This window comes from Silurus meridionalis, chromosome 4, assembly GCF_014805685.1.
Source record: "Silurus meridionalis isolate SWU-2019-XX chromosome 4, ASM1480568v1, whole genome shotgun sequence".
Taxonomy (NCBI): Eukaryota; Metazoa; Chordata; class Actinopteri; order Siluriformes; family Siluridae; genus Silurus; species Silurus meridionalis.
In genome coordinates, this window is record NC_060887.1 from 14,174,896 (window position 1) to 14,186,270 (window position 11,375).

Below are 11,375 nucleotides of genomic sequence, written 5' to 3' on the forward strand. Positions count from 1 at the left end.
AATACAAGTAATGAATTTAGAAAAAGAAAAAAAAATCTATAAAAGTTGAAAAAGAAAACTTTTTATAGAATGTTCTGGTTTTGTACTGAAGTTTGAAAATATGCTTAATAAGTTTATTTAGGATGTAATTTTTATTAAGTACTAATCTGATCCAATTAAACAAGATTTATGAGTTTAAAATTAAAATACAGTTTTATAAAGGTTTTAAGTTTTCAAAGTTGTTTTCATTATAACTGTTTAGTTATTTTGAATTAATTTTTTTTTTCTCTAATTTTATAAATATTAGTTTTTGGGAAAACTGGATAAGGTGATGGGGCCACTACTACTGATTGCCTATTACCTATTTGTTGTACTAACCCACCATATTATAATTGCCTAGAATCTGCCTAAACTAACGTATAACACCACACGTGGTACAAGATTAATTGTTGTGTTCTATCATCAACTTAATGCATACATAAACATTTCTTACATTTTGAAATGTTTGTGGTTGAGTTAGGTAAAATCTGTAGCCATGTTGCTTTGATCCTTGTTGTGGTGGAACAGTGTGTGAGAGGATTTGAATGCTCAATCTGAGCCCTGTGTTGGTTACGAATAAACAAGAAGGTGCAATTCAATGCTGGCTAACGTTTCTTTTATCTAATATATATATATATATATATATATATATATATATATATATATATATATATATATATATATATATACAATTCTAATTCTAGAGTTGCTCGAGTTGCTAGTCAGTATCCAGCCTTCACTGCTGCAATCCAAGCATCACATTGTGTTTAGTTTTTTAGAAATGCAAACACTTTCATTTCTTACTAAAAGTCACTTCCTGGTCTGAGAGAGCACAAATAGCATGGTCCTAGTTTTAATATTGACATTTTTAATCACATGCTGTCTCCCACCAATGTTTTGAATGTTTACGTTAGCTAACCGGAAGCATCCTAGCACCAAAGAAGTCACTTCCTGACATGAAAGAATTGACATTGAAACGGTCTATATCTTTTATGGACTCGATAGGAAATATGAATTGTATTAGTAATGAAGGTTTTTCTGATCGCCCTATCACTTTAGCTGAGGTCCACAAGTCTATCAAAACTTGAAAGATTAATAAATTGCCATGTGTGGATGGCCTAACCTCTGCAAAACATCTGGCCCTCTTTTTATTAGAACTAATCAATGAAAGTATTAATGAAAATTATACATGAATATAAAAGAGAATGGGAAAATGTTATTAAATCCTTTACAGTAGTTAGACCCCATTTGGGTAATACAGAAGTGTTTAAGTGTGCATGCATGCATGTGTGTGTGTGTGTGTGTGTGTGTGTGTGTGTGTGTGTGTGGTGTGGTTTTCTTTTTTTTTTTTACATTTAATATTTACTTCTCTAAAGATTTGTTCTACTTAACTGTTCTACTTATTTCAGTATACTTTAACAAACACACTCTAAATTTAACAGACACACAAGAGTATTTATTACTTATTTATTCATTCAATTTATTCCTTCTAGCTCATCTTCATTCATGCTGTCACTCCCTTGCAATGGGTAATTTTCAGGTACCCTTCTGTTTATGAGAAAATCTTGAAGTTGTACATAAAACGCAAAAGAATCCATATTGCTAAACTGTCAAAAAAATTGTCAATAACAGGAAGTCATCGGTTTTGCGCCTGAGCATTTATCACACATACATTGACATTGCACTCAAAGTGTAAGGCGAAGACTAAACAAACTTACAACCGCTTTCTGTAATATGTTAAACAAGAATTGCATTGCATATGTAAAACAAAAATTTTGCACGTGCCAAAAGTCCTGAAAAAGTGTACGGCATGAAAAAGTGTACGGTCCAGTCAATATTAAAATTAGGTCTCTCTTGATAAAATGTGTGAGGTTTTATCTTTCTCACGCCTGAATGATTTAGAGATGTCCATAAACAGTGTCTGAATCAATTCACCGATTTTCTAATTTACATTATAGAACTGGTGTCTAGTGACCATGTTGAGGACCCAGAGCACGTTTGCTATGATCCAAAAGCTGCACAAAGGTCACTGGCACAGGGTTGCGGAGCTGCTGTGTGGGTCTTGCCTAAGCAGTGTGGAGTCACCAGATATTTGGCAGAACTGGCTGATAGCTGTCATTTGCTAGAGAACCTTCAAAGTGGCTAGACTCAAGTGTCTGTACACCCAACTTTCCCAGTTTAAATTTCTTTCTTGAATACTAAGCAGTAGGCTTCAAATACGAGCCTTAACCAAGCCATAAATGAATGAATAAATTTTTTTCAAGCCATGTATCGCTTAACTTGCACTTTACTAAAGGTGAAAATATACACTATATCACTATAACTACATATTTCGTGGTGCAGAATATTCCATAGATTAAAGTACAGTGCCCCATGCAGGGCAATAAAAATTTCCACTAGTCAGGTTTTTTTTTTTTGCAGTTGCAAGAAGACTGTGACTTGATCGAATTTGTTATACGAGTTTTTATTTTGTGCATATTGTCTAAATATTTGATTGTGACTGAATTAGCTTATCAGCATTGCAACCATTCTCCTATGGAGAAGCATTCATTAAACTGAACTGTGAAACTTACAGGTTAGCGTGTAAGTGTGTGCTGAACTCATGCTGGATGCACACTGTGCTATTTTTATAGTCCTTTGCAATTGTGCTTGTCAGACTGTATGAACATGTCACACTGTAGGATCTCAGTTGTCATAATGTCAGACTGTGCGACAATCAAAAATGTCACACGAGAAAGACTCATCCGAAGTTTTACATCATCAATCCGTGCCACGATCAGACTACTGTTCTCTCGCTAACGGTAGCTAGCAGCAAACAAAAACAATCTGTAGCGTTAATTTTGTTCATGATGTGCCTTGATAATAAACATGTCATACAAACACTCTATTTCCCTCCATAACTCAATAAGTTTCTCTTTTTACTGTACTGTTCACCTGACTCATTTAGACGTTTTCCCTGAGGTGGTTTGAAGTTGTCATGCTAATTGCATCATCGGGTTTGGCGCTTCTATTGGTTCTTGATTGGACAGTTATAGTAGGAAAAGTCACACTGCAGGAAAGTGTCTGAAATCTTCTGACACTGGCAGAATTTCATTAGACGTTGGCTATTGACTGGCTGTCAGAGAACATGTCAAAAAAGCATTCAAAGTGTACAGATTCTAGGATTATAGGAATCTTTTAAGATTTTTAAAATTTCTCTCCAATAACCAAACTGTGGTCAAAATTGCACAATGCACCTGGCTTTAGTTAATATTAGAATTACATAAATTCACATTTGTTTAATGTATAGTATTTTTGACAGGTTTGCCAGTTAGTTTACTTAAACAAAGACAGCAAATATTGCTGTAAGGACATAGATAAAAAAAATTATTCAGAGAATTAATTATTTGTTTGTCTCTGTATCTTAGTTGGAGCTTTTCAGTGAGATGTATACTTTGTTTGTCTGAATGATTTGCACTGGTGTACTTGGGTTGACTGAAACTCTTCACCCTGTTTAGAAAGGGTTGTATAATTGCAAAAAAATATAATTTTTTGGTTTGTTTGTTTCAGGTGGAATTATCTGATGAATAGTTTTAACCTAAGACTTCTGTGTTCAATTTATTTAAAAATTAGTCGTTCAAAATAATTTTTAATCATTCAAAAAATATTTCTCGAAAACCTTCCAATTCTTGATTTACATATACTATCTGAATTATTAGTTAATAAGTGTTAATTGCACTTTAAATGGTAATTAAAAATTATTAAACCTGATATTCCAGGTTCAATGTTGATAAAATGCAATTTTCTGATTTTTGTTTTAAAAAATTAACCTTTTGAAATTCAGAGTATACTTTTGTTCAGTTTCTTGTAGTGATAAAAATAATTAAATTGTAATAATTTAATGAATAATTCAATCTAGAAAAAAAGGGTAATTACAGTATTCCTCATAAACAAAATACAATGTGTTTCTGTAGACAACACAGTTTAATACTGCAAAATTATCTGAAATTACAATAATAAACCACTAAAATTACAGTATTGGTAAATCCTTTATTGCATCCAGGCCATAAAAAGGTTTCCACAATTATAATGTTAAGTAAATAAAGTAAGAAGTGTTGTTTAATGAAGCATTACTGTGAACAACCCTTTTTGTCAACAGCAGGGGACAATTAAAATGTTGTTTTAAGACCAGATGCTTTGGGGCAAAACATGAATGCTGCATAAAGTCATAGGTCTTCAACAATGACAGTAAATTGTAAACAATAATTTATTTATGAAAAACATCATACATTCAACAGGCCATCAATTCCTTAACTTAGCAGTGTATTTCATAAAAATAAGTAAAGTGCATATTTCACACTGAAGTTGAACAATTAAGATTAACACAAGTCAGTTTTTTTATATGCGTAATTTACACACACGTACAAGTCTGTTTGGCTTATCAGCATTGGAAGTGAAATTAATTTTAACGACAAAAATTGTATTAATGTGCGATAAGCACATTTCTGTTTGACCTTTTATATTACAAATATGAATATAAATGAGGCGAAATTAAAAACTTCACACGTTTATTCATGACTTCCTTTCTTTACTCAAAAAAACACCGAAAAATTCTTTTGAATCACTAAACATTTGTTTTACTGATGCACCAAAGTCTCAAATCAGCACCAAAATACACCATGATGCACACGATTAACGCTCTGGGATCCACAAACACGACGCCCATTTTGTGCACTTTTTAGAATATGTTTTAGATGTGAAAGTATGCATATTAAGCTCTCTATTGATATATGAATGATGTCTTTGAGGTAAATATTCACTGAGATTCAGGTTGTTTTATTTAAGTCTGTGAAGAGAGATGACAGCAGAGAGCGCCCCCGGTCTGTTTTCTTTATTTTACAAAAGCACAGCGTTTTGTTGTTTTTATGTGTACACAAATAAAAGTAGACCCTTTACAGATTCTAATGATGTATTGCTCTCATCTGTACGATCAAAAAAGACTGAAATTTTGATTAATCTGATGGAAAAATGGCACAAAATTCCGATGCGTTTGTCAACCACAGAGGGTTCATTGTTTTGTGGATTATGGTGCTGATTTAAAATTTGGTGCATCAGTAAAATAAATGTTGACTGATTAAAAATAATTTTTCTGTTGGAGTATATTTATTAATTTTTTATATATGAGTTAAGAAAGGATGTCATGAATAAACGTGTGTTGTGCTTGTTTATGGGTTTTGTACACAAACATTTCTTGCAAAAATCAGCTTGTTTTAACTTATTTTATTGCAAAAATACTATAAAATGTTCTTCATATATACTGTTAGGCCAACAAAAAGTTTTTGTTTAATTAGGTCAACTGACTGTTCAATGTAATTTAAAGAGTGGGGAAATAACTGTTATAGGATTTTTTTATTGATGTGATTTGTAGAAAGCTTACATACATATATTTGTGTTTGTGTTTGGTGTAGAATAGCGGAGAATAATAATCAAAAATAATGTTGAATTTCTGAACATGCAAAAAGAGCAGATGTACTTCATGCATGATCATGGTTGAGGCTCTGCTGGACACGATGGCGTGCTGGCGTGATGGGACCTAGTGAGGTCATAGAATTCGAACTAAGGGTTAATATTTAAAAAACAGTAGTGCAGAATTTCAGTATTTATTTAGACAATGTAAGAGGCTGTAAAAAGATTGTTCAGAGCTACAATGCATTATTTTATGAGCTCAGCTGGATTTCGGATGTCAAATTTTCCACTGCGCCCCCTACTGTATGTGGTTGGCACTGTAGCCACTGCTGGAATTTTCTTTTACAGTAGAATACATTTTTTGTGTACTTTTTAAAATTTTAAACGTTTTGAAAATCTGTCACTACTTTTACTTAGGTATGTTTTGTTGAAGTACTGTACTTCGCTACATTTTCATTCATAATCGTTACTGAGTACAAAAATATTTTCAAAAATACATTTTAAAATCATTTAAAAATGTATTTTTTACTCAACATATTTTAATCCAAGAAAATACATTCTTATGAACTATTAAGAAAATATTTAATTTTTTATTTTTTTTTTTTTTGGCTAAAACATGTACATACAACTTGTTTCACAAATCAAGCAGGGAACATATCTATATATCTAGTAAATTATATAAAAACGAAAATTAAATATAAAAATTCATTGCAATCCCTAAAGACCCCCTGGACACACTGGGAAACCTCTTCACTGCCACTGTAATAGACAAAAATCACAGCTGTATTTTAAAGGGATGGTTCACTACATACCAACATATAAAGATTAATCAATGCACACATCAGTAATGACAAATAGAAGCTCAAGCATGATTGCTTGAATTATGAGGATGAGTATTAGGTTCAAGTGAAAAATAAAAGCCTAAATTGAATCTGTTTGTCATATAAAGTGATGCTTTTAAAGTATTAATGTCACTAGGGCATTGCGCATGCTCAGGCTCTGCTGCGCACATTAACTTACGGATCTTGATGCAATGTGCTTTATTTTTGCAAAGTGATTTCAAAGTCATTTATGTATATAACAATGTTAATTCTGTCTATTATCATTTAAAAACACACTTAATTGAATATTTAATGGCAAAAAGTCAAATACATTTCATAAACTTTGTTTTTAAACAACTGGCTCTGTTTTATTTGTCGCCATCTATTTTTTGATGTTGTACATAAGATGCATATCTGTTACTGTACTGTAAACTATTTTACAGTGCAGTTTGTCTTTTTTACTTTTATTTTTATTATTTGTTTATTTTTTTATTATTACGTTATATACATTTTAAATAGTGGATACTTCGATCTACATCCTCGTTCTAGTGTAAGGTTGCAAATGTATTTTCTTGACCCCAAAATATATTTTTATATAAATATATTTTGGTTTAAATAAAAAATATTTTCGATTTCAAAAATGTATTTTATTGAGCATCACAGCATACAATTTTGTATTTTTTATTTTTTTTGGCCACATTTTTTTTTTTTTTTTTACTGTATGGCCATGCACGATTTATGGACAAAAAGAGTTGAATCCAGCACGGCAGAGTTGGAACGGTCAGTGGACACAAGGTGGGACTCTAAGTCAGGCTCGGTCACCAAGATCCTGACACTACTGGATGCAATCTTAGAAACATTAGCTGAGTATTCTGAAATCAGCAGTGGTCTAACAAAACTAGAAGCTGACTGTCTTTTGCAACAAATGCAAACAAAAAAGTTCCTGTTTCTTCTAGTAACATTTAAAAAAAAAATTTAATGAGTGCTTTTGTAACAAATGGATTACAGTCACCAGCCATATCTGTCACAGACTGCATTCTTGAATTTAGGGACTGAAATCAAATTGAAAAGTGTTCAAAAAGAGCACAAATCACGATTTTGAGAAAGTGCTTAAATTAACACATGACCTGATGAAAAAACATGATGTACACAAAATAGATGTCGCCTCCACCCGAAAAAGGAAACTTCCTTTTAAATTGTCTGCCTCCATGATCACAAGCTCTCTTAGGAAAAGTGGCAACAGTAGCAACAGAACCTCCCATCACTCATGGAAGTGCTGGATAACAGTCCTGAGGACATCTTTCCAAATGTTAACAAAATGATACGAGCATTTATTACTTTCCTGATGACATCATGGTAGTGTTGACTGTTCTTCACAACAGACTCTAATTAAAAAATATTTACGGTCCTCAATGCTTACTGTTCGTCTAAGCAATTTGTCTCCGCTCTGGTTTAAATGTGAACTGACAGAGACACTTGATCATCCCTGTGTTTATCCCTGTGTTTAACCGGAAGCCCCGTCATCTGAGGTCAGGTAAACGTAAGTTCAATTCCTCAACTTCTCTTCTTCGTAATTCAGCATGCAGCTTTCATAATATACTTTTAGTTTTGCCCACCCTGTTTTATGAAGGCCCACCGATTAAAAAATTTCTGGCCTCGCCCCTGTTTAATATACAGTGAGGAAAATAAGTATTTGAACACCCTGCTATTTTGCAAGTTCTCCCACTTAGAAATCATGGAGGGGTCTGAAATTGTCATCGTAGGTGCATGTCCACTGTGAGAGACATAATCTAAAAAAAAAATCCAGAAATCACAATATATGATTTTTAAACTATTTATTTGTATGATACAGCTGCAAATAAGTATTTGAACACCTGTATATCAGCTAGAATTCTGACCCTCGAAGACCTGTTAGTCTGCCTTTAAAATGTCCACCTCTACTACATTTATTATCCTAAATTAGATGCACCTGTTTGAGGTCGTTAGCTGCATAAAGATACCTGTCCACCCCATACAATCAGTAAGAATCCAACTACTAACATGGCCAAGACCAAAGAGCTGTCCAACCTGAAAAGAGCTGGGACCACCGTTTCCAAGGTTACTGTTGGTAATACACTAAGATGTCATGGTTTGAAATCAAGCATGGCACGGAAGGTTCCCCTTCTTAAACCAGCACATGTCCAGGCACGTCTTAAGTTTGCCAATGACCATTTGGATGATCCAGAGGAGTCATGGGAGAAAGTCATGTGGTCAGATGAGACCAAAATATAACTTTTGGGTCATAATTCCACTAAACGTGTTTGGAGGAAGAAGAATGATGAGTACCATCCCAAGAACACCATCCCTATTGTAAAGCATGGGGGTGGTAGCATCATGCTTTGGGGGTGTTTTTCTGCACATGGGACAGGGCGACTGCACTGTATTAAGGAGAGGATGACTGGGGCCATGTATTGCGAGATTTTGGGGAACAACCTCCTTCCCTCAGTTAGAGCATTGAAGATGGGTCGAGGCTGGGTCTTCCAACATGGCAATGACCCGAAGCACACAGCCAGGATAACCAAGGAGTGGCTCTGTAAGAAACATATCAAGGTTCTGGCGTGGCCTAGCCAGTCTCCAGACCTAAACCCAATAGAGAATCTTTGGAGGGAGCTCAAACTCCGTGTTTCTCAGTGACAGGCCAGAAACCTGAATGATCTAGAGAAGATCTGTGTGGAGGAGTGGGCCAAAATCCCTCCTGCAGTGTGTGCAAACCTGGTGAAAAACTACAGGAAATGTTTGACCTCTGTAATTGCAAACAAAAGCTACTGTACCAAATATTAACATTGACTTTCTCAGGTGTTCAAATACTTATTTGCAGCTGTATCATACAAATGAATAGTTAAAAGATCATACATTTTGTGATTTCAGTTTTTTTTTTTTAGATTATGTCTCTCAAAGTGGACATGCACCTACGATGACAATTTCATACCCCTCCATGATTTCTAAGTGGGAGAACTTGCAAAAGCAGGGTGTTCAAATACTTATTTTTCTCCCTGTATATATATATATATATATATATATATATATATATATATATATATATATATATATATATATATATAAATTACATCTGAGTTAGCCTTTTTTATGCCCACAATGGTTGACAGAGAAAGAGAAATTCATTTGGTCTTGGACATACTAAAAAAAGTTTTCCAGAAAAACTAGACATCGTGAGGAGGTCGGCCAACCCTGAAGCTAGCTAGCTTATCTCAGCCTGGGAAAGGGTTTGTTCTCTACTTCCAGACCAGTGCCTAGGAGCGGTACCACTGGCTTACAGCCTCTGAGGATGCCTAATTGCAGATTCATTCCTGAATCCCCTTTGGCCATACACAGACACTATTACTGCAATTACTGACAGATTCGGACTGCCTAATCAGTTAGCTTTAACTAAGATAGCAGCAGTCATGGATGCTCCTGATGTTCAGCCTGGAGATGTAGCCAGTTTCAAAAAGTTTGCCCTCCAAATTCAAGCTTTTGTGATTCTCCTGAAGTCATTAGGTTCTGAGGGAGATGCGGAACTACAGTGCGGCTCTCATGTAGCCCCTCTACTCGTCAAATTACCCTCGGATCTGTGTGCCTCATTCAGACAAAGTACAACTCCTCCTTTTAATTGGAGCAGACCACCCTCACCTTATAACACCTATTGAGCCTGTACGCCTTGGGCCCCCTGGAGGTGCAGCAGCAATCAGAACTAGACTAGGTTGGACATAACAAGGTTTAACACCTTTTCTGCAGCAACAGCTACAGTCTCAGCAATCTCTTACACCCCTCAAATGGATGTCTTCCGATGTCCATCAGTGTCATCAGCAAAGAATTATCCATCATACAATACCATCAGAGAGGCATCTGACTGGCTCCAAATGTACTCTTTAGCAGGACAATGTACCCAAACATACAGCCAATGTCATTAAGAACTTCAGCATAGAATAAAAGCAAAGAGTCCTGGAAGTAATTTTTGGCCCCCACAGAGCCCTAATCTCAACATTATCAAGTCTGTCTGCTATTACATGAAGAGACAAAAAGATTTGTGGTTAGTTCTGCAAGATGTTTGGAACAACCCACCTGCTGAGATCGTTGTGCAAGTGTACCTAGAAAGATCTCCGCTGCTTTCCATCTTTTCATGGTGAAAATGTATGAAATATACACCAAATAAATATTTTGAAGTACAGCACATTTTTTTTTTATCTTTGTTTTCATCTTTGAATATATTACATTTATTATTGTATAAGTCCAAGGTTTCAGATTTTTAATATCAATTTCAAACTTCATAGTTTTTTTCCCATTTTTTCTTTTTTACATTTATCACAGTCAACTGAACACACAGTATACAAGATCCTTTGCAAGAATATACCATTTAATTTGTCTACTTCATGAAACAGAGTTGCAGAAATACCATTACTTTTTAAGCATTTTTTTTCTTTGTACATTTAACAAGATTCATGCGCAAATAAATGTAAAATGAATGTAAGTTTTCACTGAAGGCCTTAGTAAAGAATGCACAGCCCAACACTGGTGTGCACTAATGGTAAACTGTGTGTTGAGTAATGGTTTTTCGGACACTTGGTCACATTTGGTCATGTTTACTGCTGTACAAAGATCAATTTCTTCTGTGCCAGACACATTTGGTCCCAATTTGCTCTTATAATTCTCTATAACTCTTCAAGGAATTTGTTCTTCTATATTTTGGAGTGTCCTTGAGGACATTTGTGTTTATCAGCCACAAGTGTGTTAGTAAAGTCAGGTACTGATGCAGGTGAGTTGAGGAGGCCAATTCAGGCCATTTCATCCCAAAGTTGTTCAGTAGGGTTTAGATGAGAGCTCTATGCAACGTATATGTTCTTGGAGCTCGCTTTATGCACTGGGGCATTGCCATGATGGAACAAGTTTGGTTTTCCAAATTCAAGTAAACGCAAAATCTTATGCTACCGCATTAAAGGACATCCTATACAATTGTGTGCCTCCAGCTTTGGGGTAACAGTTTGATGGAGAACCACGTATGGCAGGAAAGGTCAGGTGTATGCAAACTTTTGGCAATATAGTGTAACGAACTCA